Genomic DNA, 27,738 nt, shown 5'->3' with positions numbered 1-27,738 from the left:
CCATTTCATGCAAATAAAGAAAATTAAGGCGATTTTAACCCAACTGAAACGACGACAACTTGATGGTTTGAAGGTAAAGTCAAGATCACATTCCACTGTCGAAGATGAAAATGCCTCTTTGTATCATCTCCTCCGGCACGCAAAGAATAGAAGGAATAGTTTTATCAACACCCTGCGCGATGTGAATAACGATGTGCTCCATGAACAACGTGACATCATTAACGAAATCCATCGCTTTTTTACGAGTTTATATACTGCCCCTGACATCAATGAACAGTCTGTGGCGACGTTACTTCACGGAACAGACTCGATAGTTACTGAGGACGGGAATAGGGCGCTATTGGACATATTTACTAGTGATGATGTTTTGGATATCGTCAAAACTTCTCCGGTAAACAAGACGCCTGGGCCGGATGGTTTACCAGTCGAATTTTACTACAGGTTTTGGAATGTTCTGGGCGATGTGCTCACCGCCATCATCAATGAAGTCATCAACGGTATCTCCATACCCTCGGAGTTTAAAGAGGGTGTCTTTGTGATGGTACCCAAGGGGCGAGGAATGAAGGATGTACATCGTCTGCGACCTATATGTTTATTAAATGGAGACTATAAAATTGTTGCCCGTGCACTGAAATTGCGACTGACTCCAGTCCTACAACGTGTCATTGCGCAGGACCAAACGGCCCTTCCGCATAGAAGTATCATCAAAACGGTCAGTGAATATCGTGATGTGATTTCCATTTTTTCGGCAGCTCAACTTCAAGGTGCTCTATGCTTTATTGATTTTGCAAATGCTTTTGACCGGATTGATCATCGTTATCTTTTTAAAACAATGTCGGCCCTGGGTTTTGGGGGACGGTGCTTGAAGTCTTTGCAAAGTATGATTACTGGGATGACGGCAAAAGTACTTGTCAACGGTCAATGCACGAGAGCCATAAATATTTGTCGTGGATTCCCGCAAGGAAGCCCACTCTCCATGCTGCTCTATGTCATAGCTCTGGAACCTCTTGTCCGACATTTAAACGTTCTCTTGGAAGGGATCACGATTATGTCGGTAAAGAAAGTAACCAATGTGTATGCAGATGATTTAGGGGTCATAGTTCGGAGTGACGACGATGTTCAAACTCTTAAGACCGCCTTACACGTTTATTGTGGTGCTACTGGTGCTGCTGTGAATCACACGAAAAGCTCTATGCTCAGCCTCAATGGTTATGCGAACGCAGACTTAGATTGGATCACTTCCACGAACCAACATAAGTCTCTCGGTGTCACATTTTCTAGCTGCCCGCTCAAGATGGCTTCCGTTAACTGGAAGAACATGCTTACCAACATCAGAGGCTCATTAATAGAGCATCGAAATAGGGACCTCAATTTAATGCAAAGGGTACAACTGATTAACTGTGTGATCCTGTCAAAAGCGATTTACCTGGGGCAATGTCTACCTATGCCCTTGGGCATCGCCAAAAATATTACGAGGGCAGTTTGTCAGCTGTTATGGAGAGGCTGTATTTTTAAAGTGGCAGCTCGTACAGTGACCTTACCTCCGGTCGCCGGTGGCCTCGGACTCACAGATATTCGTCAAAAGACAGTGACTTTATTTATCAAGCGTACTCGAGAACATCTCCGTAAGTACCCCGACAGTATTACGACGCAACTGTTTCATCTGACTGAACCTCAGAGTTTAGATGCTCCTGTCAATGTGGCTCCGATTCATTTTAAGCTGCACCATGTCAGACTTTACTTCACTGAGATCAGTTACAAAGAGAGTATACATCTGACACCCAGCCGTAGCGCCACGTCATCTGCTACTTCTATTCCATGGCGCTGTTCAGTCAGGAATCGAATCGAGAAAAAATATCCATCCAAAGATTGGAATACTGTTTGGAAGAATATTCATAATAAAGTCTTAAGCATGTCAGTACAGTCGACATGGTATCAAGTGGTTAACGATATCATCGCCAACAATGAGAGGCTCCATGCTATAGGACTTCATGATACTCCCTTGTGTCGCCGTTGTGGATATGTGGATACGACAGTTCACAGGTTTACTTGTCAAGGATACAATACCATATGGAACCACATTAAGCAGCAGGTCGCATTCCTCAGGCGCAATGATGGTAGATTCATCACCACCACCGAACTCTCGGCCCCGGACATGATGTATTTTCCGCGTCAGAAAAATAATACCATACTGTGGCTATACGGCAATTTTGTTCACTTTGTCATCCACAAAACGACCACGGACACCATTGAGGACTACAACTGCTACATCACGGAGGAATATTACAAGCTACGCGCCCAACGGAACCACACCAAGCATTTTGGAAATATGCTACACATACTCTTTCAAAAGGAAGGTATTGGATGATGTGTTGAATGATATACTGTGACAATAATCTGAGATCAGTGTCATGTATTATGTGTGTCCTTAAGAAGTCTACGTTTCACAGTTTTCCACTTGATTTTTCTTTCTTTATCCACATTTTTCAACAGATTAAGTTCCCTCATTATGAAAAACCATCCAACATCACAGAATGAGTTCATTTGGATGGAGAAATTTACTTTTCTCACCACGAAAAAAAAAAAAAAAAAAAAAAAAAGTGGCGCAATTGGTTAGCGCACGGTACTTATAAGGCAGTAGCCGTGAGCAATGCCGGGGTTGTGAGTTCGAGCCTCACCTGGGGCATACTTTTAATTCTTAGCAGCTGTCTCTGACAGCAACAGGAGGCTAGGTTTGAGATGTATCAGCTATTTGAGTAACATAATTGTGCATTCGAGACGCTAGCTGCGTCTTCCTCGGTAGTATAGTGGTTAGTATCCCCGCCTGTCACGCGGGAGACCGGGGTTCGATTCCCCGCCGGGGAGGCACATCCGATTTTTAATTGCTGCTCTATCACTCGCCGAACTTAGTGTAGGACGTTTGCGGCTACTAGCACCATATCTCTCGCACACAGGCATGTGTGTACAGCGCATCCTCGGTAGTATAGTGGTTAGTATCCCCGCCTGTCACGCGGGAGACCGGGGTTCGATTCCCCGCCGGGGAGGTGCGTTTTTTATCTCACAAACCTGTTCGAGTGTTGCGCGTATGGGGGTCGTAAGAGCATTAACTTTGCGATCGTGGAGTGTAGTTGGTGCGAAATCTTAAAAAATGCTACATCTTAGGAAGTGGTTCTCGCATTCTTCACACTTCAGAATTACGGGGTTTGCTGTTAACGCTGAATCAAAGCACCCCAGCCGACGCTGTGGGCGTAATAATCGAGCTCGACACAGTCCGCAAAAGAAATAATTTTAGCAGAGCGTGGTTTCGATCCACGGACCTCTGGGTTATGGGCCCAGCACGCTTCCACTGCGCCACTCTGCTGGGTGGGGTTGCGCCGGCTCTGCGCCACGTGACGTGGGACACTTGGAAAGTGTTGTCTGCGTCGCTTTCACACGCCTGTATTTAATTGCGTATCATCTCCTACAGCTCTCAGCTTGACTTGTCTCGACTGACGCTACGCTAACGCCTGCAGGCAGCGATATTTACCACGATCGACTCGACATGCAGCTGCGAGATGCACAGGAGCAACAAAGCACTCCACGATGCGGCGACATACGAAATCCACTGGCCAGCTACGCGTCGGCAACTAACAAAATGCCGACCCTGCCAGGATTCGAACCTGGAATCTTCTGATCCGTAGTCAGACGCGTTATCCGTTGCGCCACAGGGCCAGTGGCAGCATTTCTTTCTACGAGACAAGTGCAATTCGCTAAGAAACGTGTTCTCCATGGCTGAGCAAGCTCCCAAGGAAGGTACCTCTCGTCCAGCTGCGTGGCCGCAGTGCGCCTGCAGAGCTTAGAGCTTGCCACGCATCTGCTCTCGCTGTTCGACAGGTAGCAGAAGGCAAGGCGCGCGTTTTCCCGCGTTTTCTCGACGACCAGAGCCGGTTGATGTGCATGTAAGCGTAGCATATGAAACAAGAATAGCACGAAGCATTGGTAGTCAGGTGCCAAAGTCGCAGTATGGCATCAGGTGGCGATCGTATGTTTCTGTGGCCACCACTGGTTTGCAGCAAAGTGAATACCGCTAACTGAGAGCACTGTGTTGTAGCCCCAGTGGCGCAATTGGTTAGCGCACGGTACTTATAAGGCAGTAGCCGTGAGCAATGCCGGGGTTGTGAGTTCGAGCCTCACCTGGGGCATACTTTTAATTCTTAGCAGCTGTCTCTGACAGCAACAGGAGGCTAGGTTTGAGATGTATCAGCTATTTGAGTAACATAATTGTGCATTCGAGACGCTAGTTGCGTCTCCCTCGGTAGTATAGTGGTTAGTATCCCCGCCTGTCACGCGGGAGACCGGGGTTCGATTCCCCGCCGGGGAGGCACATCCGATTTTTAATTGCTGCTCTATCACTCGCCGAACTTAGTGTAGGACGTTTGCGGCTACTAGCACCATATCTCTCGCACACAGGCATGTGTGTACAGCGCATCCTCGGTAGTATAGTGGTTAGTATCCCCGCCTGTCACGCGGGAGACCGGGGTTCGTTTCCCCGCCGGGGAGGTGCGTTTTTTATCTCACAAACCTGTTCGAGTGTTGCGCGTATGGGGGTCGTAAGAGCATTAACTTTGCGATCGTGGAGTGTAGTTGGTGCGAAATCTTAAAAAATGCTACATCTTAGGAAGTGGTTCTCGCATTCTTCACACTTCAGAATTACGGGGTTTGCTGTTAACGCTGAATCAAAGCACCCCAGCCGACGCTGTGGGCGTAATAATCGAGCTCGACACAGTCCGCAAAAGAAATAATTTTAGCAGAGCGTGGTTTCGATCCACGGACCTCTGGGTTATGGGCCCAGCACGCTTCCACTGCGCCACTCTGCTGGGTGGGGTTGCGCCGGCTCTGCGCCACGTGACGTGGGACACTTGGAAAGTGTTGTCTGCGTCGCTTTCACACGCCTGTATTTAATTGCGTATCATCTCCTACAGCTCTCAGCTTGACTTGTCTCGACTGACGCTACGCTGACGCCTGCAGGCAGCGATATTTACCACGATCGACTCGACATGCAGCTGCGAGATGCACAGGAGCAACAAAGCACTCCACGATGCGGCGACATACGAAATCCACTGGCCAGCTACGCGTCGGCAACTAACAAAATGCCGACCCTGCCAGGATTCGAACCTGGAATCTTCTGATCCGTAGTCAGACGCGTTATCCGTTGCGCCACAGGGCCAGTGGCAGCATTTCTTTCTACGAGACAAGTGCAATTCGCTAAGAAACGTGTTCTCCATGGCTGAGCAAGCTCCCAAGGAAGGTACCTCTCGTCCAGCTGCGTGGCCGCAGTGCGCCTGCAGAGCTTAGAGCTTGCCACACATCTGCTCTCGCTGTTCGACAGGTAGCAGAAGGCAAGGCGCGCGTTTTCCCGCGTTTTCTCGACGACCAGAGCCGGTTGATGTGCATGTAAGCGTAGCATATGAAACAAGAATAGCACGAAGCATTGGTAGTCAGGTGCCAAAGTCGCAGTATGGCATCAGGTGGCGATCGTATGTTTCTGTGGCCACCACTGGTTTGCAGCAAAGTGAATACCGCTAACTGAGAGCACTGTGTTGTAGCCCCAGTGGCGCAATTGGTTAGCGCACGGTACTTATAAGGCAGTAGCCGTGAGCAATGCCGGGGTTGTGAGTTCGAGCCTCACCTGGGGCATACTTTTAATTCTTAGCAGCTGTCTCTGACAGCAACAGGAGGCTAGGCTTGAGATGTATCAGCTATTTGAGTAACATAATTGTGCATTCGAGACGCTAGCTGCGTCTTCCTCGGTAGTATAGTGGTTAGTATCCCCGCCTGTCACGCGGGAGACCGGGGTTCGATTCCCCGCCGGGGAGGCACATCCGATTTTTAATTGCTGCTCTATCACTCGCCGAACTTAGTGTAGGACGTTTGCGGCTACTAGCACCATATCTCTCGCACACAGGCATGTGTGTACAGCGCATCCTCGGTAGTATAGTGGTTAGTATCCCCGCCTGTCACGCGGGAGACCGGGGTTCGATTCCCCGCCGGGGAGGTGCGTTTTTTATCTCACAAACCTGTTCGAGTGTTGCGCGTATGGGGGTCGTAAGAGCATTAACTTTGCGATCGTGGAGTGTAGTTGGTGCGAAATCTTAAAAAATGCTACATCTTTGGAAGTGGTTCTCGCATTCTTCACACTTCAGAATTACGGGGTTTGCTGTTAACGCTGAATCAAAGCACCCCAGCCGACGCTGTGGGCGTAATAATCGAGCTCGACACAGTCCGCAAAAGAAATAATTTTAGCAGAGCGTGGTTTCTTTTTTTTTTTTTTTTTTTCGCCTTAACCACTTTCTTTTTTTTTTTTTTTTTTTTTTTTTTTTTTTTTTTTTTTTTTTTTTTTTTTTTAGCGACCATTATTTGTATTTAGTTAGCACAGCTGCTGCTTTCTTACACATCTCACACGATATCGATGTACGCCTAAAACTCCAAATCAACACATTTAATTCATTTCAGAGTTACTTTCAGCTTCAAAAACCATTCCTCTGATATTCATACGAAGCTAGGCATCGTCGTAACCCGTTACGTTCATTACGCAAGGCTCACGAGAGGGGCGCAGGTTGCATCCGCGTAGACACAAAATTTTGCGCCGCCCAGCGTGGGGCTCGAACCCACGACCCTGAGATTAAGAGTCTCATGCTCTACCGACTTTTTTTTTTTTTTTTTTTTTTTTTTTTTTTTTTTTTTTTTTTTTTTCTTGAAGTGCTCTTATGGTTTAATCTGAAGGGCCGGTCGTTGACGAGGAACGGTACCAATGAAGAGTGAGGAGGTGTTATCCAACACCTTGCTTTTCAAAAATAATGGCGATCATGTTTCCAAAATTTTTTTTGACTGCGGAGAACCGTGTCATTTGCCACTGTGCTGTTCGCATGTAAGTTTCAAAACTTACGAGATCGTCGTCGCCAATGTGGCAAATAACATATGTCACATAGTGTCCCAGTAGCCACATCACAGTGTTGTTCTTGGTCGCAGGATAATATGTGGTGTCTGGCCAGAGGAGGAAATCGGTGGAGTGACTGGCCGCACTGCTGCGAGTTAAGAGACCCAAACGTTGTTGCACCCATTTCCAGTTAAGTAGATGGCCACCGCATGTAAATCTGTGGCGTAAGGTGTCGACCAGGCCACAACGCGCACATCGATCACTGTCTTGTAAGCCTATGCGGTGCAACCGTTCATTTGTGGGGATAACATTATTAACAACCTGATACCACGTGGATGCCACAACGGAAGTATGGATGGATAAACTGATGTTGTGCCAGACTATATTCCATTGGACACTTGGGTGTTTGATTTCCATGGGGTGGTGTATCATAGTTCGATGCCATCTGTCGAGCAGAACCTTTGTCGATAAATCCGACCTGTGAACAACGGCGCCCCCGATGTAACTTACTTCGAGATAATAGTACCGGACATGTTTTAGTTGAAAATTGATGTGTCCTACAGCAGTGGGTGGACGGAGATCTATAGGACGTAAAATGTGGAAGAGCCAATGAGTTACACTGAGCGGGTCCTTCCTCAACAACATGGTAATGCGTTTGATGTACAAGGCCGTACACTTTCTGTCGATGTCTGGTAAATTGAGTCCTCCAGCCTTCCGTGGCATGGTCAATGTGGTATATTTCGATTTAAAAATGTTCCCTTTCCAGAGAAAATAGTTGGAGATTTTCATAAGTCGCTTCGCCTGTAACTTTGGAATCGGAAAAATTTGGGCCATGTAGTAGGCTTTACTGAAAATGTAAGTGTCGAGGAGACGAATTCGTTGAAGCAGGTTAATAGACCGCCAGTTGTTTTCGCGAATAGCTCCGTGCATGGAATCGGCGATCCGCCGCCAATTTTTGGCACACATTTTCAGTGGGCATCGATCGACAATCATACCTAAGGTTGTGTGGGTTTCCGCAGTTTGTGCCCACGGGACGGTTACGTTTGCCAATCCACGGATTTTGACGAATCTGCATTTATCGGTGTTGATTCGTGCTCCAGAGACACGGCAGTAGTCATCAATTTCGGACTTAAGGATGGGTATTTCTTCTTCGGCCCGTATTAAAACCCCGACATCATCGGCGTAAGCGCGAACCACAAAAGAAGGACCGGTCGTGGTCAGGCCGGTCAGTTTATCGTCGACGGAGCGTAGGAATGGTTCGAGCGCCAGCACGAACAAGAGCATGGAGAGGGGGCTCCCCTGCGGGACCCCTCTTTGAATCTCGATAGGCTGCGTGAGCTGTCCATTGACGCTAACCTTTGTTGTGATACCAGTTATCAGGTGTCGTATGACGGCAATAACGCTTTCATTGAATCCACAATGCTGCAGGAAACGCATGAGATAATCATGACTCACACGATCGAATGCTTTAGAAAAGTCAACAAATAAGAGTGCACAGTTCACGTTAGTCACCGATGCTATTGAAATAATGTCTCTATATTCCGAGATGGGTGTCATAATGGACCGACCAGGGAAACAGGATTGATGATTTTGGACCACCTTTTTCACCACCGCCGTTAGTCTGCTATTAAGTGCTCTGGCAAAAGTTTTATAATCGAAATTGAGTAGAGTTATCGGACGATAATGATCAAGATCTTTCCGGTGTTTGCGTTTTGGAACCAAGACAATTCTGCCTTCCTTGAGGTCTGCCGGCAAGGGAGTCCCGCGCATCACCTCGTTGAGGACTGTTGTAAAGGCTTGTCCAATGAGAGGCCAGAAGCGCACGTAGAATTCTTTCGGCAGCCCATCAGGGCCGGGGGATTTTTGTGACGGGGAACTAGTCATCAGGTCCAGGACGTCATCCGCATCAAAATCTTGCAATATCGCGCAGTTATCGGCGTGCGTGACTTCTGAAGGTGGAGTACAGAAAGCCACAGTGTCAACAGTCCCACGGGTAGCACATTGCGAGTACAGTTGAGTAAAATATTCGGCAACGGCGCGAAGGATATCCCTCTGATGAGTGAGGAGGACCCCATCAGCGGTCTCAAGTTCCTCAATAAACGTTCTCTGGCGGTTCGCACGGTGCTTGATGAGGTGGTACAGGGACGTGACTTCGTCTTCCTGAAGCGACTTAGTTTGAGCTTTGGTCTGCAGCCCCGCAAGTTGTGTACGCTTTATGGCTAGTAGTTTGGCCTTGATTTTCTTGATCCCTTCCAAGTTCGTATTCGTTACGGTTACTTGCGTATACAACTCCCGCAATACCGTCTGGTAAAAATCGATGGTTCGTTTGGTATCCTGGGCTCGTTGTCAGCCATAATTTTTCAGAGTTTGTCTCATCCTCCGTTTGACTACCTCATTCCACCAGGCGATATTGGTAGCGTACTTACAACGTCGCTTGAGACAGTCCGTCCACGTCGCATGAATAACATCTTGTATGTAATTATCCGTCAGGAGAGAAACATTGAGGCTCCATTGATTCCGGAATCGGTGAGTCCGTTGTCTGTCTAAACTGATCGTTACGGAAAGGGCACAATGGTCTGAAAAGCTAGCTGGAATGACATCCGTGTCGAGAACACGATGGCAGATATTCTCCGTGACGTACAACCGATCAAGGCGGCTGCATGCCGTCGAAGTAAAGTACGTAAATTTAACCTTAGTGGGGTTCTTGAGTTCCCATGCATCCTGCATTCGCAGATGACGTACCAGATCATGCAATTCCCGACAGTAATTGAAGTTCGGAGACTGATCTTTTCGATTGAGGACACAATTGAAGTCGCCACTAAGGATGAATTGTGATGGGTTCCGTCGCAACAAATAGATGATGTCTTCTTTGAAAAATTTGGCTCTGTCGGATTTGCGAGTTGAACCAGACGGTGCGTAGATGTTCACTATGGTGACGTCAAAAATTTGACAGGCAATACCTCTACCACACTCGAGTATTTCAATACTTCGAACAGGGATGCCCTCGCGTAATAAAATGGCTGTGCCTGTGCTCGTGTCTTTCGTTACATTTGCTATCGTATGAAAACCAGGGACGGTGAGACTTAACATAGACACTTCCTGTAGGAGTACAACATCGGCTTCAGAGTCGTAGATAAACTGTCGCAACAACGCTGTTTTCAAAGCTGACGTGATCTTGTTAATATTAAGAGACAGAAATTTATATGCCTGGGTCGTGCCCATCGAAGGAGGAAGAAAGCTGCATTGCATTAGCGGCCCAGTCCATCGCACTGTCAGACTGCGAATTTACAGTGCCAGGTTCGCGTCCAGATTCCGCGGCTCCTTTGGTCGGAGTCTTTCTTCGGGCCGCGGAGACATTTGGTTTGGGTTTAGTTTTCCGTCGTCCACCAGTCGGGAGTTCCATGGCAGAAGGTGGGGTGGGCGGATCATGACTGAAATCGGTAGTCGGAGTGCCGGCTTCCTCCACTGTAGCTAACTCGTGCGAAATTGCGGCGGCGGAAAGCAAGGTGTGTTTGTTTGTATCCACACGGTCTGTTGGTAAACAGTCTTCCGGCCTCTGAGGTTGGTTGTGTTCAGCGACGGGCGGGTTGGTGTTTACAACGGTCTCCGGACCAACGTCCTCGTCGGGTGTCTGTAGAGCCGACATCGGACGGTCGTCCACTTGTTGTGCATCCAAGTCGTGTAGTGGCGGGCCGGCCGGCGGCGTCACAACAGTCAGCTGTAAACACTGGTCGACACCGTTGTTGACCGACGCCGCCGGGGAAGCAGCGGCGTCGGAGCCCTCATCTATGCTGTCCACGGCAAGGGTTTCCTGCGAGGGAGGGTTCGCATCCGTGACAGATATCTGGTCGTTGGCCGACAACTCTTCATCAGTTCCACTATCGTCACAGGTACGACGTCGTTTGTTACCGACCGATAACGTTGTGCTGACAGCAAGTGGAAGCTTCTCGCTCTTTTGTGCTAAAGGCGGGAAGGACTCGTTGCTAAGATCGGGTTCAACGGCCTCTGACGTACTGGGTTGCAAAGTTGTCTCCCCCAACCTCTGATGTTGGGTCATAATATCAGCTAGTGTCAACCTCTGGCGTTTTTGTAAGGAGTTTTTAAGCACGAAAACACGCCGAGGACAATCACTGCGTAAATGACCGCTCTCGTTACAAATATAACAAGTTTCTACTTGCCCACTATAAACGACATGTACTTTATAGCCACAGACCACGATATTCGAGGGAATATTAACTTTAATGCTCATATCAACAGAACGAACCCCACTGTAGCATTGCAATTTGTGTTGGCTAGACCATTTTTCCATTCTGATTTGCCGAATATCACCGTATTTAGCAAGAACATCCTTCAACAGGTAATTGTCAACTTCTGGTGGCAAATTGAAGACCCGAACCTGCTTATATTCAACATCAGCATTAGTGATTATCACGGTACTCACCGACTGGTCTCGATGATGGAATTCCGCCTTTCCTCCAGTTTTCTGCAAGATTTTCTCCAGTTGTAACGGAGTGAGAAACTTGACAAAGAAACAGTAATCCGCCATATCATAGTACGCTGTGTGAACCTGGTCGGACGTTATCCCAATTATATCCACAATCCAATCATGAATTTCCAGGGAGCTTCGTTGCACACGACGCGAAGCCTTGTCAAACTCAAAACACAATGTTTTCTTTCGGGGAACCGATTTAGCCATAACTGTAACGACAAGCGGCCGAAACCGCTAGTAAGATAAACAAGACGACGAGAAGAGACAAAATCTCAAAATACAACGACAAAACGCACAATCACAGTTACAAGAAACGATCAAAACACGGCTTGCGGCGCTACGACGGCACGGAAGTTTAGGCACGTCCGATCGCTGTCGCGGCTCAAGCGCAACTTATTTCGATCCACGGACCTCTGGGTTATGGGCCCAGCACACTTCCACTGCGCCACTCTGCTGGCTGGGGTTGCGCCGGCTCTGCGCCACGTGACGTGGGACACTTGGAAAGTGTTGTCTGCGTCGCTTTCACACGCCTGTATTTAATTGCGTATCATCTCCTACAGCTCTCAGCTTGACTTGTCTCGACTGACGCTACGCTGACGCCTGCAGGCAGCGATATTTACCACGATCGACTCGACATGCAGCTGCGAGATGCACAGGAGCAACAAAGCACTCCACGATGCGGCGACATACGAAATCCACTGGCCAGCTACGCGTCGGCAACTAACAAAATGCCGACCCTGCCAGGATTCGATTCTGGAATCTTCTGATCCGTAGTCAGACGCGTTATCCGTTGCGCCACAGGGCCAGTGGCAGCATTTCTTTCTACGAGACAAGTGCAATTCGCTAAGAAACGTGTTCTCCATGGCTGAGCAAGCTCCCAAGGAAGGTACCTCTCGTCCAGCTGCGTGGCCGCAGTGCGCCTGCAGAGCTTAGAGCTTGCCACGCATCTGCTCTCGCTGTTCGACAGGTATCAGAAGGCAAGGCGCGCGTTTTCCCGCGTTTTCTCGACGACCAGAGCCGGTTGATGTGCATGTAAGCGTAGCATATGAAACAAGAATAGCACGAAGCATTGGTAGTCAGGTGCCAAAGTCGCAGTATGGCATCAGGTGGCGATCGTATGTTTCTGTGGCCACCACTGGTTTGCAGCAAAGTGAATACCGCTAACTGAGAGCACTGTGTTGTAGCCCCAGTGGCGCAATTGGTTAGCGCACGGTACTTATAAGGCAGTAGCCGTGAGCAATGCCGGGGTTGTGAGTTCGAGCCTCACCTGGGGCATACTTTTAATTCTTAGCAGCTGTCTCTGACAGCAACAGGAGGCTAGGTTTGAGATGTATCAGCTATTTGAGTAACATAATTGTGCATTCGAGACGCTAGCTGCGTCTTCCTCGGTAGTATAGTGGTTAGTATCCCCGCCTGTCACGCGGGAGACCGGGGTTCGATTCCCCGCCGGGGAGGTGCGTTTTTTATCTCACAAACCTGTTCGAGTGTTGCGCGTATGGGGGTCGTAAGAGCATTAACTTTGCGATCGTGGAGTGTAGTTGGTGCGAAATCTTAAAAAATGCTACATCTTAGGAAGTGGTTCTCGCATTCTTCACACTTCAGAATTACGGGGTTTGCTGTTAACGCTGAATCAAAGCACCCCAGCCGACGCTGTGGGCGTAATAATCGAGCTCGACACAGTCCGCAAAAGAAATAATTTTAGCAGAGCGTGGTTTCGATCCACGGACGTCTGGGTTATGGGCCCAGCACGCTTCCACTGCGCCACTCTGCTGGCTGGGGTTGCGCCGGCTCTGCGCCACGTGACGTGGGACACTTGGAAAGTGTTGTCTGCGTCGCTTTCACACGCCTGTATTTAATTGCGTATCATCTCCTACAGCTCTCAGCTTGACTTGTCTCGACTTTGCTCGACTGACGCTACGCTGACGCCTGCAGGCAGCGATATTTACCACGATCGACTCGACATGCAGCTGCGAGATGCACAGGAGCAACAAAGCACTCCACGATGCGGCGACATACGAAATCCACTGGCCAGCTACGCGTCGGCAACTAACAAAATGCCGACCCTGCCAGGATTCGAACCTGGAATCTTCTGATCCGTAGTCAGACGCGTTATCCGTTGCGCCACAGGGCCAGTGGCAGCATTTCTTTCTACGAGACAAGTGCAATTCGCTAAGAAACGTGTTCTCCATGGCTGAGCAAGCTCCCAAGGAAGGTACCTCTCGTCCAGCTGCGTGGCCGCAGTGCGCCTGCAGAGCTTAGAGCTTGCCACGCATCTGCTCTCGCTGTTCGACAGGTATCAGAAGGCAAGGCGCGCGTTTTCCCGCGTTTTCTCGACGACCAGAGCCGGTTGATGTGCATGTAAGCGTAGCATATGAAACAAGAATAGCACGAAGCATTGGTAGTCAGGTGCCAAAGTCGCAGTATGGCATCAGGTGGCGATCGTATGTTTCTGTGGCCACCACTGGTTTGCAGCAAAGTGAATACCGCTAACTGAGAGCACTGTGTTGTAGCCCCAGTGGCGCAATTGGTTAGCGCACGGTACTTATAAGGCAGTAGCCGTGAGCAATGCCGGGGTTGTGAGTTCGAGCCTCACCTGGGGCATACTTTTAATTCTTAGCAGCTGTCTCTGACAGCAACAGGAGGCTAGGTTTGAGATGTATCAGCTATTTGAGTAACATAATTGTGCATTCGAGACGCTAGCTGCGTCTTCCTCGGTAGTATAGTGGTTAGTATCCCCGCCTGTCACGCGGGTGACCGGGGTTCGATTCCCCGCCGGGGAGGCACATCCGATTTTTAATTGCTGCTCTATCACTCGCCGAACTTAGTGTAGGACGTTTGCGGCTACTAGCACCATATCTCTCGCACACAGGCATGTGTGTACAGCGCATCCTCGGTAGTATAGTGGTTAGTATCCCCGCCTGTCACGCGGGAGACCGGGGTTCGATTCCCCGCCGGGGAGATGCGATTTTTATCTCACAAACCTGTTCGAGTGTTGCGCGTATGGGGGTCGTAAGAGCATTAACTTTGCGATCGTGGAGTGTAGTTGGTGCGAAATCTTTAAAAATGCTACATCTTAGGAAGTGGTTCTCGCATTCTTCACACTTCAGAATTACGGGGTTTGCTGTTAACGCTGAATCAAAGCACCCCAGCCGACGCTGTGGGCGTAATAATCGAGCTCGACACAGTCCGCAAAAGAAATAATTTTAGCAGAGCGTGGTTTCGATCCACGGACCTCTGGGTTATGGGCCCAGCACGCTTCCACTGCGCCACTCTGCTGGCTGGGGTTGCGCCGGCTCTGCGCCACGTGACGTGGGACACTTGGAAAGTGTTGTCTGCGTCGCTTTCACACGCCTGTATTTAATTGCGTATCATCTCCTACAGCTCTCAGCTTGACTTGTCTCGACTTTGCTCGACTGACGCTACGCTGACGCCTGCAGGCAGCGATATTTACCACGATCGACTCGACATGCAGCTGCGAGATGCACAGGAGCAACAAAGCACTCCACGATGCGGCGACATACGAAATCCACTGGCCAGCTACGCGTCGGCAACTAACAAAATGCCGACCCTGCCAGGATTCGAACCTGGAATCTTCTGATCCGTAGTCAGACGCGTTATCCGTTGCGCCACTTTTTTTTTTTTTTTTTTTTTTTTAAGTACCGTGCGCTAACCAATTGCGCCACTTTTTTTTTTTTTTTTTTTTTTTTTTGCGCTCTGCCACTTTTTTTTTTTTTTTTTTTTTTTGTTTTTTTTTTTTTAGATTTCAGTGTCAGATAAGCGTCGGCAAGGAGGGCAGGGGTCAAATAATGCTGAGGCCTGGCCTCAATGCCGCCTCTCATCTGTCACCTAGTGACGGTATTTCCATTATATTGCGTGCTTTGAATTTTGTATTATTAATTGCCGATCTTGGCTAGGTTTCATAATTGCAAAAATTGAATTGAATTGCTGGTTGAGGATAATCGTAAAATAAACGACTTTCTTCTCTGAATAAATTCGTGAATTAAATTGCAGGACTCCCTTCATTTGTTGCTACTTAAATATGGTACTTAAAATGTAAAGATGAGCTGAATCATAAACGGTTCTTTGCTGCTCCAATTATTGTTGTATAAAACGGAGTCTTTTGTTTGCTCTTCTCTGTTATCCGACTCCCAGTCGCTCAAAGACAATTTTGAGCATGTTGCCGTACGTCTGCTTATGGCCTGGATATTTAACTATTCTATCATATTCATTTTTCAGATACATACGAAAATCAATGAGATCGTCGGTTCCTAAGTGATTAATAACATAGCTAACGTATGTTCCCATTAACCAATGAATTGAGTTGTTTTTGGTTGCAGGGAAATACTGTACCTGTGGCCGGAGAAGGATCAGAGGCTGAAAATTGTCTGTGGACGATCGTGTCAGAAAAGCCAATTGGTCTCTCAACCATTGCCAGTTCTTCATATGCCCAGCACACGTGAATCTGTGTACTGTTGTGTCGACGAGATTACATTTGAGACAAAGGTTTGTTTGGCTAATCCCAATTGAGTGCAACCGTTCGTTGGTACTGACTATATTGTTGACCGATTTGTACCATGATGTTTTTGCGTCGGAGGAGAGAACACGCAGGTTAATATTCTTCCATATAGTTGTCCAATTGTAATGCGGATATTTTTCCTCTATTTTATTCTTCCCTTCATTTTTCTTCTTGAGACACAGAATTGCTCGGGCCGTTAACTGCCGCGAATTAGTTATTTCGCTATGAATATAACTCATATCGATGAAAAATGTACGCACATGACGAAGGCGGGGATTGATTTTGTGCACATCAACTGGCGCGTGGAGACTTGCAGGTGTAAGAATTTCAAATAACTTAGTTGTAATGCTGGTAACGTTTTCGTTGAGAAGACTAGTGGTCCGTTTGAGGAAAAGAGCCGAGGCCTTATTCTTAATGTCCGTTAATCCCAGACCTCCATTGCTGGGATCGAGGGTAGCTGTTCTCCCAGTCACTCTAAACACTTCACCTCGCCATAGGTAGTTAGTGACGATTGACATTATCTTTCCAGCGATCATGGTGGGGAGTGGAAAGAGTTGCGCCGTATAATAAGCTTTTGATAAAAGGCAATTATTAATTAAACGAATTCTTTGAAATTGATTTAAAGGTCGGAGCAGGTTTTCTCTGGTGGCTCCTTGAATGCACCCGGATGTTGTTTTCCAATTAATGGCCGCCATTTTGACTGGACACATAGTCAGAGTCGTCCCAAGTGATTTGCACTGAGTGACCTGTGTTGCCCAAGTGACAGTTACGTGTTGAAAACCCCGCAGGTTTAGCAATCTGCTCTTATTAGCATTGGTGGTAGCACCCGACACGCTGCAGTACTTTTTAATGAGCAATTCTAATTTGGTAATGTCATCGACGTTCCGTAATACGACGCCTACATCATCAGCGTATGCATTTGTGACTGTTTTGTGACCTGCTAACGTAATACCTGTTAGATTGACGTGAAGACTGCGGAGTAACGGCTCCAAGGAAAAGACGAATAGAAGCATGGAAAGCGGGCTGCCTTGAGGAACGCCACGCCGTATCGGGATCTGCTTAGTTCTTTGGCAGTTGACAGAGATACTTGCGGTGATCCCCAACGCAACGTTCGTGACCACACTGAGAACTCGTTCGTCAAAGCCTATTTTTCTCATTGTTGTAAGAAGGAACCTGTGATCCACACGGTCGAAGGCTTTGTGAAAATCGATAAAACAAATGGCACATTTGATGTTCGTCACAGAGGCGATGGCAATTAAATCCCTGTATTCCGCAATACTTTTGAAAATAGTTCTGCCAGGTACACATGACTGATGTGGACTTACTATTTTTTTGGCTAAAAGTGAAAGTCTGTTATTTAACAGTCTAGCTATGATTTTGTAGTCGGAGTTAAGCAACGAAATAGGGCGAAAGTTGTGTAGATTGCGCTTCGATGTAGTCTTAGGAACTAATACTATTGTGCATTCTTTCATAGCAGCAGGTAGTGGTTTTCCTTGGATAATCTCGTTTGCCATTTGAGTAAACTTTTCTCCGATGAGTGGCCAGTATCGTAGATAAAATTCAACGGGCAGCCCATCCGGCCCCGGTGACTTGTTTAAAGGAGACTTGCGGACGGTGTCGTGGAGATCCTCTTCAGTGAAATCAGTAAGAAGTCCTTCATTTTCCTCTTCTGACAGCTGAGGAACTATGCCGCCAAGAAATTCTTCGAAGGATTCTTCGCATAACTGACTGGCTGAATAGAGATTGTGGTAATACTTGAAAACCTCGTTGACGATCTCTTTCTGAGAAGTAATGGTCAGACCGGTCGGAGTCTGTATCTCATCAAGAAAGGTTCGTCTCCTATGTTTTGCGTGTCTCAATAGATGATATAAGGAAGCAGTTTCGTCCTCTGATAGTGTCTTGGCTTTTGACCTTACTTTTAGTCCTTCCAGCTGTTGTTGTTTAATGCGGAGTAATTTGGCCTTAGTTTTTTTAATGTCTGCCAAACGAATGCCGGAAGTGCTCGCCTGTTCATACAAGTTCCGTAACATTGCGTAATAAAATTCTACGGTGTTCTTGAGTTCTCGGGATCGTTGAAGACTGTACTGAATTAAAACGTTCCTCAGTTTTGGTTTGGCCCTGTTGCACCACCAGTCCGTAACAGTCACATAGCGATCTATCGAGCGCAAGCACATGTTCCACGTTTCGTTGACAACATCTGCTAACTCATTGTCCTGTAGCAAAGATACATTCAGCTTCCACTGACTTCTTAAACGGCGAGATGGTTGTGCCCTTAAATTGATGGAAGCCAGCATACTGCAATGGTCGGAAAAATATACAGGAATTGTCTCGACTTTAACTAAGGATCTTTCCATACCTTGTGACACATATATTCTATCAATCCTGCTACAGGACTGTGTAGCTATATACGTATATGCAACAACAGTGGGATATTTAATTTCCCAAGTATCTCTGAGGTTTAGATCCGTTACTAACCGCTTCAATTCGTTACAGCAATTAAAATTGGGAGTCTGATCTTTTTTATTTAGTACACAGTTAAAATCGCCGCCAATTAAAAGTTCTGGTGGGTTTTTCCGTAATAAATATATTATTTCTTCTCTAAAAAAATTTGCCCTTTCCGGTCTATTGGAGGTCCCTGACGGGGCATACAGGTTAATAATAGTAACGTCAAAAACTTTAATTCCTATTGCTCTGCCCGAGTCCAGTCTCTCGACATCAGTTACAGGGATCCCTTCCCGGATTAAAATTGCTGTGCCCACCTGTGTTTCGAGTGAGATATTTAGTATTTCTACATAGCCGGCAACTTTAAGGTCAGGCATCGTGACTTCTTGCAGCAAAGCAATGTCAGTTCCGGATTCATAAAGGAAATCCTTGAGAGCAGCAATCTTCGTTTCTGACTTAATCCTGTTAATGTTTATAGTTGTTATTGTGTATGCCTGGCACATGTAGGTTCCTCGTGAAAATAAGGAAAAAAAAATCCCTACTGTCAGAGAAAAGTAACAATTACTCCTGGAGGTAATAGAAGAAAAAGAAGAAAAAAAAACTATATTAAAAACAGTCAACTACGAATTTGGCAGATTGGTAATTCCGTTGTCAACGAAATTGTGCAGGAACATGGTGGCACTTAGCAGTATCATTTCTCGAGTTAGACTTGGCTGTGTCAGTTCAATGATGGATTCTTTACCGGGTCAGACTTATCTTTACAGTGGGGTTTTGCACCATCAAGGTTCTTTGAGTTTTTCTCTGGGGATACTGCAGTAATTATTTCATATGATACGTTTTTGGCTTTCACATCATCTTTTCCTAGTTTTTGTTTATCGGCGTGACGAGATGCTTTGAGGTTCGGTTGAGGTTTTAGCCTGCGTCGTTGAACCTCTGCAGTGGCAGTGTGTGGCCGCGAGTGATCCGCATCTTGCGCCGATGGTTCGGAGGTGGCCTCTACACAGTCCTGTTTGCTAAGTCTAGTTCCAGTTTCAGTTCCTTCCGCGACTTCTATCTGTGCATCGGGGAGGGAGTGCTGTGTGTCTGTAGATTCGCAAGGCTGAGTCCGATCCATCACTTGCTGTTCCTCAGAACTCGACTTCCGTGTTACCGTGGTCGGAGCCAGTGGTTTCGCGTCCATGTTTTCTAACACTGTGGCAACAGCAGCTGACGGCGGGAGGGCCTCTGCTGCTGGCGTCACTGCCGCATGTTTACTGTCTACGTCCTCACCCGCACCCTCGCTGCATTGCTTTAGTTTACGGTTGGACTGTGATGTATCATCGTCTGAACAGTCTTCAGTTGTCTCTAAAGGTCTCTTTTTAGGTTGCAGATCGCATTCACGGGTAAGAGAACTGCGATCGGTAATTACATGCAAGGGAGGGAAATCAGCGACATTTACGGCAGTTACTTCAGAAGTACTGGCTCCATCATTACCGGCCGGGGGAGGTTGATGATTGTTAGGCAGAACATCATTAAGCGTAAGTCGCTGACGCTGCGTAAGGCTATTTTTAAGGACATAGACACGGCGGGGACAGTCTTGACGGAAATGACCCGTTGCATTGCAAATATTACATGTCTGCACCTGCCCTGAATATACGATATGCGCTTTATGACCAGCAATAGAAATAAAAGATGGGATATTGGCTTTAACTTCCATTTCTACTGATCGAATACCATTGAAACACTGCAATTTATACAATTTCGACCACCTTTCGTTGACAACGGACTGGATCTCCCCGTATTTCGAAAGCGCCTCTTTAATCAGCTGATTATCTACTTCAATAGGAACGTTTAGCACTCTGACTGATTTATACGTGATATCCGCTTTGCGAATTGAAACACTACTTTTAGACCCATCTCTGTGCACAAATTCAGCAACACTACCGCACCTCAATAACAGCTTCTCAACATCAACAGGATTAAAAAATTTTACAAAGACACAGTATTTGTCAGCATCTAACTGGGTGATATGTACAGAATCAGAACTTACTCCAATTACGTCGGTCAGCCAGTCATGGATTTCCAAAGCCGTAGGTTGCACTGCACGCGTTTCCTTCTCAAAAGAGAAAACCAGGGTATTCTTCCGTATAATTCCAGCCATTTTTCTTCAGTCGCGAGGAGATTCCGGTAATAAACCGAAATTCCACCAAAACACAACCGTTATAACGGACGAAAATACACAGAAACTTAGCACAATGACACCAGACACGTAGAATCACAGAAATTCACAAACAGCAACAAATTAAACTCAGGACGCGACGGCACCACTAACGTAAACACGGAGCAGCAGCGGACACGTCCGAACGCGCTGACAGCTAGAGCCGGAATGTACAGGGCCAGTGGCAGCATTTCTTTCTACGAGACAAGTGCAATTCGCTAAGAAACGTGTTCTCCATGGCTGAGCAAGCTCCCAAGGAAGGTACCTCTCGTCCAGCTGCGTGGCCGCAGTGCGCCTGCAGAGCTTAGAGCTTGCCACGCATCTGCTCTCGCTGTTCGACAGGTATCAGAAGGCAAGGCGCGCGTTTTCCCGCGTTTTCTCGACGACCAGAGCCGGTTGATGTGCATGTAAGCGTAGCATATGAAACAAGAATAGCACGAAGCATTGGTAGTCAGGTGCCAAAGTCGCAGTATGGCATCAGGTGGCGATCGTATGTTTCTGTGGCCACCACTGGTTTGCAGCAAAGTGAATACCGCTAACTGAGAGCACTGTGTTGTGGCCCCAGTGGCGCAATTGGTTAGCGCACGGTACTTATAAGGCAGTAGCCGTGAGCAATGCCGGGGTTGTGAGTTCGAGCCTCACCTGGGGCATACTTTTAATTCTTAGCAGCTGTCTCTGACAGCAACAGGAGGCTAGGTTTGAGATGTATCAGCTATTTGAGTAACATAATTGTGCATTCGAGACGCTAGCTGCGTCTTCCTCGGTAGTATAGTGGTTAGTATCCCCGCCTGACACGCGGGAGACCGGGGTTCGATTCCCCGCCGGGGAGGCACATCCGATTTTTAATTGCTGCTCTATCACTCGCCGAACTTAGTGTAGGACGTTTGCGGCTACTAGCACCATATCTCTCGCACACAGGCATGTGTGTACAGCGCATCCTCGGTAGTATAGTGGTTAGTATCCCCGCCTGTCACGCTGGAGACCGGGGTTCGATTCCCCGCCGGGGAGGTGCGTTTTTTATCTCACAAACCTGTTCGAGTGTTGCGCGTATGGGGGTCGTAAGAGCATTAACTTTGCGATCGTGGAGTGTAGTTGGTGCGAAATCTTAAAAAATGCTACATCTTAGGAAGTGGTTCTCGCATTCTTCACACTTCAGAATTACGGGGTTTGCTGTTAACGCTGATTCAAAGCACCCCAGCCGACGCTGTGGGCGTAATAATCGAGCTCGACACAGTCCGCAAAAGAAATAATTTTAGCAGAGCGTGGTTTCGATCCACGGACCTCTGGGTTATGGGCCCAGCACGCTTCCACTGCGCCACTCTGCTGGCTGGGGTTGCGCCGGCTCTGCGCCACGTGACGTGGGACACTTGGAATGTGTTGTCTGCGTCGCTTTCACACGCCTGTATTTAATTGCGTATCATCTCCTACAGCTCTCAGCTTGACTTGTCTCGACTTTGCTCGACTGACGCTACGCTGACGCCTGCAGGCAGCGATATTTACCACGATCGACTCGACATGCAGCTGCGAGATGCACAGGAGCAACAAAGCACTCCACGATGCGGCGACATACGAAATCCACTGGCCAGCTACGCGTCGGCAACTAACAAAATGCCGACCCTGCCAGGATTCGAACCTGGAATCTTCTGATCCGTAGTCAGACGCGTTATCCGTTGCGCCACAGGGCCAGTGGCAGCATTTCTTTCTACGAGACAAGTGCAATTCGCTAAGAAACGTGTTCTCCATGGCTGAGCAAGCTCCCAAGGAAGGTACCTCTCGTCCAGCTGCGTGGCCGCAGTGCGCCTGCAGAGCTTAGAGCTTGCCACGCATCTGCTCTCGCTGTTCGACAGGTATCAGAAGGCAAGGCGCGCGTTTTCCCGCGTTTTCTCGACGACCAGAGCCGGTTGATGTGCATGTAAGCGTAGCATATGAAACAAGAATAGCACGAAGCATTGGTAGTCAGGTGCCAAAGTCGCAGTATGGCATCAGGTGGCGATCGTATGTTTCTGTGGCCACCACTGGTTTGCAGCAAAGTGAATACCGCTAACTGAGAGCACTGTGTTGTAGCCCCAGTGGCGCAATTGGTTAGCGCACGGTACTTATAAGGCAGTAGCCGTGAGCAATGCCGGGGTTGTGAGTTCGAGCCTCACCTGGGGCATACTTTTAATTCTTAGCAGCTGTCTCTGACAGCAACAGGAGGCTAGGTTTGAGATGTATCAGCTATTTGAGTAACATAATTGTGCATTCGAGACGCTAGCTGCGTCTTCCTCGGTAGTATAGTGGTTAGTATCCCCGCCTGTCACGCGGGAGACCGGGGTTCGATTCCCCGCCGGGGAGGCACATCCGATTTTTAATTGCTGCTCTATCACTCGCCGAACTTAGTGTAGGACGTTTGCGGCTACTAGCACCATATCTCTCGCACACAGGCATGTGTGTACAGCGCATCCTCGGTAGTATAGTGGTTAGTATCCCCGCCTGTCACGCGGGAGACCGGGGTTCGATTCCCCGCCGGGGAGATGCGATTTTTTTATCTCACAAACCTGTTCGAGTGTTGCGCGTATGAGGGTCGTAAGAGCATTAACTTTGCGATCGTGGAGTGTAGTTGGTGCGAAATCTTAAAAAATGCTACATCTTAGGAAGTGGTTCTCGCATTCTTCACACTTCAGAATTACGGGGTTTGCTGTTAACGCTGATTCAAAGCACCCCAGCCGACGCTGTGGGCGTAATAATCGAGCTCGACACAGTCCGCAAAAGAAATAATTTTAGCAGAGCGTGGTTTCGATCCACGGACCTCTGGGTTATGGGCCCAGCACGCTTCCACTGCGCCACTCTGCTGGCTGGGGTTGCGCCGGCTCTGCGCCACGTGACGTGGGACACTTGGAAAGTGTTGTCTGCGTCGCTTTCACACGCCTGTATTTAATTGCGTATCATCTCCTACAGCTCTCAGCTTGACTTGTCTCGACTTTGCTCGACTGACGCTACGCTGACGCCTGCAGGCAGCGATATTTACCACGATCGACTCGACATGCAGCTGCGAGATGCACAGGAGCAACAAAGCACTCCACGATGCGGCGACATACGAAATCCACTGGCCAGCTACGCGTCGGCAACTAACAAAATGCCGACCCTGCCAGGATTCGAACCTGGAATCTTCTGATCCGTAGTCAGACGCGTTATCCGTTGCGCCACAGGGCCAGTGGCAGCATTTCTTTCTACGAGACAAGTGCAATTCGCTAAGAAACGTGTTCTCCATGGCTGAGCAAGCTCCCAAGGAAGGTACCTCTCGTCCAGCTGCGTGGCCGCAGTGCGCCTGCAGAGCTTAGAGCTTGCCACGCATCTGCTCTCGCTGTTCGACAGGTATCAGAAGGCAAGGCGCGCGTTTTCCCGCGTTTTCTCGACGACCAGAGCCGGTTGATGTGCATGTAAGCGTAGCATATGAAACAAGAATAGCACGAAGCATTGGTAGTCAGGTGCCAAAGTCGCAGTATGGCATCAGGTGGCGATCGTATGTTTCTGTGGCCACCACTGGTTTGCAGCAAAGTGAATACCGCTAACTGAGAGCACTGTGTTGTAGCCCCAGTGGCGCAATTGGTTAGCGCACGGTACTTATAAGGCAGTAGCCGTGAGCAATGCCGGGGTTGTGAGTTCGAGCCTCACCTGGGGCATACTTTTAATTCTTAGCAGCTGTCTCTGACAGCAACAGGAGGCTAGGTTTGAGATGTATCAGCTATTTGAGTAACATAATTGTGCATTCGAGACGCTAGCTGCGTCTTCCTCGGTAGTATAGTGGTTAGTATCCCCGCCTGTCACGCGGGTGACCGGGGTTCGATTCCCCGCCGGGGAGGCACATCCGATTTTTAATTGCTGCTCTATCACTCGCCGAACTTAGTGTAGGACGTTTGCGGCTACTAGCACCATATCTCTCGCACACAGGCATGTGTGTACAGCGCATCCTCGGTAGTATAGTGGTTAGTATCCCCGCCTGTCACGCGGGAGACCGGGGTTCGATTCCCCGCCGGGGAGATGCGATTTTTATCTCACAAACCTGTTCGAGTGTTGCGCGTATGGGGGTCGTAACAGCATTAACTTTGCGATCGTGGAGTGTAGTTGGTGCGAAATCTTAAAAAATGCTACATCTTAGGAAGTGGTTCTCGCATTCTTCACACTTCAGAATTACGGGGTTTGCTGTTAACGCTGAATCAAAGCACCCCAGCCGACGCTGTGGGCGTAATAATCGAGCTCGACACAGTCCGCAAAAGAAATAATTTTAGCAGAGCGTGGTTTCGATCCACGGACCTCTGGGTTATGGGCCCAGCACGCTTCCACTGCGCCACTCTGCTGGGTGGGGTTGCGCCGGCTCTGCGCCACGTGACGTGGGACACTTGGAAAGTGTTGTCTGCGTCGCTTTCACACGCCTGTATTTAATTGCGTATCATCTCCTACAGCTCTCAGCTTGACTTGTCTCGACTTTGCTCGACTGACGCTACGCTGACGCCTGCAGGCAGCGATATTTACCACGATCGACTCGACATGCAGCTGCGAGATGCACAGGAGCAACAAAGCACTCCACGATGCGGCGACATACGAAATCCACTGGCCAGCTACGCGTCGGCAACTAACAAAATGCCGACCCTGCCAGGATTCGAACCTGGAATCTTCTGATCCGTAGTCAGACGCGTTATCCGTTGCGCCACAGGGCCAGTGGCAGCATTTCTTTCTACGAGACAAGTGCAATTCGCTAAGAAACGTGTTCTCCATGGCTGAGCAAGCTCCCGAGGAAGGTACCTCTCGTCCAGCTGCGTGGCCGCAGTGCGCCTGCAGAGCTTAGAGCTTGCCACGCATCTGCTCTCGCTGTTCGACAGGTATCAGAAGGCAAGGCGCGCGTTTTCCCGCGTTTTCTCGACGACCAGAGCCGGTTGATGTGCATGTAAGCGTAGCATATGAAACAAGAATAGCACGAAGCATTGGTAGTCAGGTGCCAAAGTCGCAGTATGGCATCAGGTGGCGATCGTATGTTTCTGTGGCCACCACTGGTTTGCAGCAAAGTGAATACCGCTAACTGAGAGCACTGTGTTGTAGCCCCAGTGGCGCAATTGGTTAGCGCACGGTACTTATAAGGCAGTAGCCGTGAGCAATGCCGGGGTTGTGAGTTCGAGCCTCACCTGGGGCATACTTTTAATTCTTAGCAGCTGTCTCTGACAGCAACAGGAGGCTAGGTTTGAGATGTATCAGCTATTTGAGTAACATAATTGTGCATTCGAGACGCTAGCTGCGTCTTCCTCGGTAGTATAGTGGTTAGTATCCCCGCCTGTCACGCGGGAGACCGGGGTTCGATTCCCCGCCGGGGAGGCACATCCGATTTTTAATTGCTGCTCTATCACTCGCCGAACTTAGTGTAGGACGTTTGCGGCTACTAGCACCATATCTCTCGCACACAGGCATGTGTGTACAGCGCATCCTCGGTAGTATAGTGGTTAGTATCCCCGCCTGTCACGCGGGAGACCGGGGTTCGATTCCCCGCCGGGGAGATGCGATTTTTTTATCTCACAAACCTGTTCGAGTGTTGCGCGTATGGGGGTCGTAAGAGCATTAACTTTGCGATCGTGGAGTGTAGTTGGTGCGAAATCTTAAAAAATGCTACATCTTAGGAAGTGGTTCTCGCATTCTTCACACTTCAGAATTACGGGGTTTGCTGTTAACGCTGAATCAAAGCACCCCAGCCGACGCTGTGGGCGTAATAATCGAGCTCGACACAGTCCGCAAAAGAAATAATTTTAGCAGAGCGTGGTTTCGATCCACGGACCTCTGGGTTATGGGCCCAGCACGCTTCCACTGCGCCACTCTGCTGGGTGGGGTTGCGCCGGCTCTGCGCCACGTGACGTGGGACACTTGGAAAGTGTTGTCTGCGTCGCTTTCACACGCCTGTATTTAATTGCGTATCATCTCCTACAGCTCTCAGCTTGACTTGTCTCGACTTTGCTCGACTGACGCTACGCTGACGCCTGCAGGCAGCGATATTTACCACGATCGACTCGACATGCAGCTGCGAGATGCACAGGAGCAACAAAGCACTCCACGATGCGGCGACATACGAAATCCACTGGCCAGCTACGCGTCGGCAACTAACAAAATGCCGACCCTGCCAGGATTCGAACCTGGAATCTTCTGATCCGTAGTCAGACGCGTTATCCGTTGCGCCACAGGGCCAGTGGCAGCATTTCTTTCTACGAGACAAGTGCAATTCGCTAAGAAACGTGTTCTCCATGGCTGAGCAAGCTCCCGAGGAAGGTACCTCTCGTCCAGCTGCGTGGCCGCAGTGCGCCTGCAGAGCTTAGAGCTTGCCACGCATCTGCTCTCGCTGTTCGACAGGTATCAGAAGGCAAGGCGCGCGTTTTCCCGCGTTTTCTCGACGACCAGAGCCGGTTGATGTGCATGTAAGCGTAGCATATGAAACAAGAATAGCACGAAGCATTGGTAGTCAGGTGCCAAAGTCGCAGTATGGCATCAGGTGGCGATCGTATGTTTCTGTGGCCACCACTGGTTTGCAGCAAAGTGAATACCGCTAACTGAGAGCACTGTGTTGTAGCCCCAGTGGCGCAATTGGTTAGCGCACGGTACTTATAAGGCAGTAGCCGTGAGCAATGCCGGGGTTGTGAGTTCGAGCCTCACCTGGGGCATACTTTTAATTCTTAGCAGCTGTCTCTGACAGCAACAGGAGGCTAGGTTTGAGATGTATCAGCTATTTGAGTAACATAATTGTGCATTCGAGACGCTAGCTGCGTCTTCCTCGGTAGTATAGTGGTTAGTATCCCCGCCTGTCACGCGGGAGACCGGGGTTCGATTCCCCGCCGGGGAGGCACATCCGATTTTTAATTGCTGCTCTATCACTCGCCGAACTTAGTGTAGGACGTTTGCGGCTACTAGCACCATATCTCTCGCACACAGGCATGTGTGTACAGCGCATCCTCGGTAGTATAGTGGTTAGTATCCCCGCCTGTCACGCGGGAGACCGGGGTTCGATTCCCCGCCGGGGAGATGCGATTTTTTTATCTCACAAACCTGTTCGAGTGTTGCGCGTATGGGGGTCGTAAGAGCATTAACTTTGCGATCGTGGAGTGTAGTTGGTGCGAAATCTTAAAAAATGCTACATCTTAGGAAGTGGTTCTCGCATTCTTCACACT

General features: G+C 48.7%; 44 non-coding genes across 44 annotated transcripts; 28 read left to right on the top strand and 16 right to left on the bottom strand.

Annotated features, from left to right (window-relative positions):
• Positions 1 to 2,793: 2,793 nt before the first annotated feature.
• Positions 2,794 to 2,865, top strand: Trnad-guc (transfer RNA aspartic acid (anticodon GUC)). Its single transcript has one exon. It is a non-coding gene; the product is annotated as a tRNA-Asp (tRNA).
• A 107-nt stretch (positions 2,866 to 2,972) lies between these two features.
• On the top strand, positions 2,973 to 3,044 carry Trnad-guc (transfer RNA aspartic acid (anticodon GUC)). The gene has a single exon. It is a non-coding gene; the product is annotated as a tRNA-Asp (tRNA).
• Positions 3,045 to 3,289: 245 nt separating this feature from the next.
• On the bottom strand, positions 3,290 to 3,361 carry Trnam-cau (transfer RNA methionine (anticodon CAU)). Its single transcript has one exon. It is a non-coding gene; the product is annotated as a tRNA-Met (tRNA).
• Positions 3,362 to 3,638: 277 nt separating this feature from the next.
• On the bottom strand, positions 3,639 to 3,711 carry Trnar-acg (transfer RNA arginine (anticodon ACG)). Its single transcript has one exon. It is a non-coding gene; the product is annotated as a tRNA-Arg (tRNA).
• Positions 3,712 to 4,089: 378 nt separating this feature from the next.
• On the top strand, positions 4,090 to 4,181 carry Trnai-uau (transfer RNA isoleucine (anticodon UAU)). Its single transcript is given in 2 exon segments — positions 4,090 to 4,127; positions 4,146 to 4,181. It is a non-coding gene; the product is annotated as a tRNA-Ile (tRNA).
• A 106-nt stretch (positions 4,182 to 4,287) lies between these two features.
• Trnad-guc (transfer RNA aspartic acid (anticodon GUC)) lies at positions 4,288 to 4,360 on the top strand. The gene has a single exon. It is a non-coding gene; the product is annotated as a tRNA-Asp (tRNA).
• A 107-nt stretch (positions 4,361 to 4,467) lies between these two features.
• On the top strand, positions 4,468 to 4,539 carry Trnad-guc (transfer RNA aspartic acid (anticodon GUC)). Its single transcript has one exon. It is a non-coding gene; the product is annotated as a tRNA-Asp (tRNA).
• A 245-nt stretch (positions 4,540 to 4,784) lies between these two features.
• Trnam-cau (transfer RNA methionine (anticodon CAU)) lies at positions 4,785 to 4,856 on the bottom strand. Its single transcript has one exon. It is a non-coding gene; the product is annotated as a tRNA-Met (tRNA).
• Positions 4,857 to 5,133: 277 nt separating this feature from the next.
• Positions 5,134 to 5,206, bottom strand: Trnar-acg (transfer RNA arginine (anticodon ACG)). Its single transcript has one exon. It is a non-coding gene; the product is annotated as a tRNA-Arg (tRNA).
• Positions 5,207 to 5,584: 378 nt separating this feature from the next.
• Trnai-uau (transfer RNA isoleucine (anticodon UAU)) lies at positions 5,585 to 5,676 on the top strand. The gene is given in 2 exon segments: positions 5,585 to 5,622; positions 5,641 to 5,676. It is a non-coding gene; the product is annotated as a tRNA-Ile (tRNA).
• A 107-nt stretch (positions 5,677 to 5,783) lies between these two features.
• Positions 5,784 to 5,855, top strand: Trnad-guc (transfer RNA aspartic acid (anticodon GUC)). Its single transcript has one exon. It is a non-coding gene; the product is annotated as a tRNA-Asp (tRNA).
• Positions 5,856 to 5,962: 107 nt separating this feature from the next.
• Trnad-guc (transfer RNA aspartic acid (anticodon GUC)) lies at positions 5,963 to 6,034 on the top strand. Its single transcript has one exon. It is a non-coding gene; the product is annotated as a tRNA-Asp (tRNA).
• A 6,103-nt stretch (positions 6,035 to 12,137) lies between these two features.
• Trnar-acg (transfer RNA arginine (anticodon ACG)) lies at positions 12,138 to 12,210 on the bottom strand. Its single transcript has one exon. It is a non-coding gene; the product is annotated as a tRNA-Arg (tRNA).
• A 378-nt stretch (positions 12,211 to 12,588) lies between these two features.
• Trnai-uau (transfer RNA isoleucine (anticodon UAU)) lies at positions 12,589 to 12,680 on the top strand. Its single transcript is given in 2 exon segments — positions 12,589 to 12,626; positions 12,645 to 12,680. It is a non-coding gene; the product is annotated as a tRNA-Ile (tRNA).
• Positions 12,681 to 12,787: 107 nt separating this feature from the next.
• Trnad-guc (transfer RNA aspartic acid (anticodon GUC)) lies at positions 12,788 to 12,859 on the top strand. The gene has a single exon. It is a non-coding gene; the product is annotated as a tRNA-Asp (tRNA).
• Positions 12,860 to 13,104: 245 nt separating this feature from the next.
• On the bottom strand, positions 13,105 to 13,176 carry Trnam-cau (transfer RNA methionine (anticodon CAU)). The gene has a single exon. It is a non-coding gene; the product is annotated as a tRNA-Met (tRNA).
• Positions 13,177 to 13,463: 287 nt separating this feature from the next.
• On the bottom strand, positions 13,464 to 13,536 carry Trnar-acg (transfer RNA arginine (anticodon ACG)). Its single transcript has one exon. It is a non-coding gene; the product is annotated as a tRNA-Arg (tRNA).
• Positions 13,537 to 13,914: 378 nt separating this feature from the next.
• Trnai-uau (transfer RNA isoleucine (anticodon UAU)) lies at positions 13,915 to 14,006 on the top strand. Its single transcript is given in 2 exon segments — positions 13,915 to 13,952; positions 13,971 to 14,006. It is a non-coding gene; the product is annotated as a tRNA-Ile (tRNA).
• Positions 14,007 to 14,113: 107 nt separating this feature from the next.
• Trnad-guc (transfer RNA aspartic acid (anticodon GUC)) lies at positions 14,114 to 14,185 on the top strand. The gene has a single exon. It is a non-coding gene; the product is annotated as a tRNA-Asp (tRNA).
• A 107-nt stretch (positions 14,186 to 14,292) lies between these two features.
• Trnad-guc (transfer RNA aspartic acid (anticodon GUC)) lies at positions 14,293 to 14,364 on the top strand. The gene has a single exon. It is a non-coding gene; the product is annotated as a tRNA-Asp (tRNA).
• A 245-nt stretch (positions 14,365 to 14,609) lies between these two features.
• Positions 14,610 to 14,681, bottom strand: Trnam-cau (transfer RNA methionine (anticodon CAU)). The gene has a single exon. It is a non-coding gene; the product is annotated as a tRNA-Met (tRNA).
• Positions 14,682 to 21,118: 6,437 nt separating this feature from the next.
• Trnai-uau (transfer RNA isoleucine (anticodon UAU)) lies at positions 21,119 to 21,210 on the top strand. The gene is given in 2 exon segments: positions 21,119 to 21,156; positions 21,175 to 21,210. It is a non-coding gene; the product is annotated as a tRNA-Ile (tRNA).
• Positions 21,211 to 21,317: 107 nt separating this feature from the next.
• Trnav-gac (transfer RNA valine (anticodon GAC)) lies at positions 21,318 to 21,389 on the top strand. Its single transcript has one exon. It is a non-coding gene; the product is annotated as a tRNA-Val (tRNA).
• A 107-nt stretch (positions 21,390 to 21,496) lies between these two features.
• Positions 21,497 to 21,568, top strand: Trnad-guc (transfer RNA aspartic acid (anticodon GUC)). The gene has a single exon. It is a non-coding gene; the product is annotated as a tRNA-Asp (tRNA).
• Positions 21,569 to 21,813: 245 nt separating this feature from the next.
• On the bottom strand, positions 21,814 to 21,885 carry Trnam-cau (transfer RNA methionine (anticodon CAU)). The gene has a single exon. It is a non-coding gene; the product is annotated as a tRNA-Met (tRNA).
• Positions 21,886 to 22,172: 287 nt separating this feature from the next.
• On the bottom strand, positions 22,173 to 22,245 carry Trnar-acg (transfer RNA arginine (anticodon ACG)). Its single transcript has one exon. It is a non-coding gene; the product is annotated as a tRNA-Arg (tRNA).
• A 378-nt stretch (positions 22,246 to 22,623) lies between these two features.
• Trnai-uau (transfer RNA isoleucine (anticodon UAU)) lies at positions 22,624 to 22,715 on the top strand. The gene is given in 2 exon segments: positions 22,624 to 22,661; positions 22,680 to 22,715. It is a non-coding gene; the product is annotated as a tRNA-Ile (tRNA).
• A 107-nt stretch (positions 22,716 to 22,822) lies between these two features.
• On the top strand, positions 22,823 to 22,894 carry Trnad-guc (transfer RNA aspartic acid (anticodon GUC)). Its single transcript has one exon. It is a non-coding gene; the product is annotated as a tRNA-Asp (tRNA).
• A 107-nt stretch (positions 22,895 to 23,001) lies between these two features.
• Positions 23,002 to 23,073, top strand: Trnad-guc (transfer RNA aspartic acid (anticodon GUC)). Its single transcript has one exon. It is a non-coding gene; the product is annotated as a tRNA-Asp (tRNA).
• Positions 23,074 to 23,320: 247 nt separating this feature from the next.
• Trnam-cau (transfer RNA methionine (anticodon CAU)) lies at positions 23,321 to 23,392 on the bottom strand. Its single transcript has one exon. It is a non-coding gene; the product is annotated as a tRNA-Met (tRNA).
• Positions 23,393 to 23,679: 287 nt separating this feature from the next.
• Trnar-acg (transfer RNA arginine (anticodon ACG)) lies at positions 23,680 to 23,752 on the bottom strand. The gene has a single exon. It is a non-coding gene; the product is annotated as a tRNA-Arg (tRNA).
• A 378-nt stretch (positions 23,753 to 24,130) lies between these two features.
• Positions 24,131 to 24,222, top strand: Trnai-uau (transfer RNA isoleucine (anticodon UAU)). The gene is given in 2 exon segments: positions 24,131 to 24,168; positions 24,187 to 24,222. It is a non-coding gene; the product is annotated as a tRNA-Ile (tRNA).
• A 107-nt stretch (positions 24,223 to 24,329) lies between these two features.
• Trnad-guc (transfer RNA aspartic acid (anticodon GUC)) lies at positions 24,330 to 24,401 on the top strand. The gene has a single exon. It is a non-coding gene; the product is annotated as a tRNA-Asp (tRNA).
• A 107-nt stretch (positions 24,402 to 24,508) lies between these two features.
• On the top strand, positions 24,509 to 24,580 carry Trnad-guc (transfer RNA aspartic acid (anticodon GUC)). Its single transcript has one exon. It is a non-coding gene; the product is annotated as a tRNA-Asp (tRNA).
• Positions 24,581 to 24,825: 245 nt separating this feature from the next.
• Positions 24,826 to 24,897, bottom strand: Trnam-cau (transfer RNA methionine (anticodon CAU)). The gene has a single exon. It is a non-coding gene; the product is annotated as a tRNA-Met (tRNA).
• Positions 24,898 to 25,184: 287 nt separating this feature from the next.
• Positions 25,185 to 25,257, bottom strand: Trnar-acg (transfer RNA arginine (anticodon ACG)). The gene has a single exon. It is a non-coding gene; the product is annotated as a tRNA-Arg (tRNA).
• Positions 25,258 to 25,635: 378 nt separating this feature from the next.
• Positions 25,636 to 25,727, top strand: Trnai-uau (transfer RNA isoleucine (anticodon UAU)). The gene is given in 2 exon segments: positions 25,636 to 25,673; positions 25,692 to 25,727. It is a non-coding gene; the product is annotated as a tRNA-Ile (tRNA).
• Positions 25,728 to 25,834: 107 nt separating this feature from the next.
• On the top strand, positions 25,835 to 25,906 carry Trnad-guc (transfer RNA aspartic acid (anticodon GUC)). Its single transcript has one exon. It is a non-coding gene; the product is annotated as a tRNA-Asp (tRNA).
• Positions 25,907 to 26,013: 107 nt separating this feature from the next.
• Positions 26,014 to 26,085, top strand: Trnad-guc (transfer RNA aspartic acid (anticodon GUC)). Its single transcript has one exon. It is a non-coding gene; the product is annotated as a tRNA-Asp (tRNA).
• Positions 26,086 to 26,332: 247 nt separating this feature from the next.
• Positions 26,333 to 26,404, bottom strand: Trnam-cau (transfer RNA methionine (anticodon CAU)). The gene has a single exon. It is a non-coding gene; the product is annotated as a tRNA-Met (tRNA).
• A 287-nt stretch (positions 26,405 to 26,691) lies between these two features.
• Positions 26,692 to 26,764, bottom strand: Trnar-acg (transfer RNA arginine (anticodon ACG)). Its single transcript has one exon. It is a non-coding gene; the product is annotated as a tRNA-Arg (tRNA).
• Positions 26,765 to 27,142: 378 nt separating this feature from the next.
• Positions 27,143 to 27,234, top strand: Trnai-uau (transfer RNA isoleucine (anticodon UAU)). The gene is given in 2 exon segments: positions 27,143 to 27,180; positions 27,199 to 27,234. It is a non-coding gene; the product is annotated as a tRNA-Ile (tRNA).
• Positions 27,235 to 27,341: 107 nt separating this feature from the next.
• Positions 27,342 to 27,413, top strand: Trnad-guc (transfer RNA aspartic acid (anticodon GUC)). Its single transcript has one exon. It is a non-coding gene; the product is annotated as a tRNA-Asp (tRNA).
• A 107-nt stretch (positions 27,414 to 27,520) lies between these two features.
• Positions 27,521 to 27,592, top strand: Trnad-guc (transfer RNA aspartic acid (anticodon GUC)). The gene has a single exon. It is a non-coding gene; the product is annotated as a tRNA-Asp (tRNA).
• Positions 27,593 to 27,738: the final 146 nt, after the last annotated feature.

This window comes from Schistocerca serialis, chromosome 9 (assembly GCF_023864345.2).
Source record: "Schistocerca serialis cubense isolate TAMUIC-IGC-003099 chromosome 9, iqSchSeri2.2, whole genome shotgun sequence".
NCBI classification, from domain to species: Eukaryota; Metazoa; Arthropoda; class Insecta; order Orthoptera; family Acrididae; genus Schistocerca; species Schistocerca serialis.
This window is presented reverse-complemented; position numbering and strand designations above follow the sequence as displayed.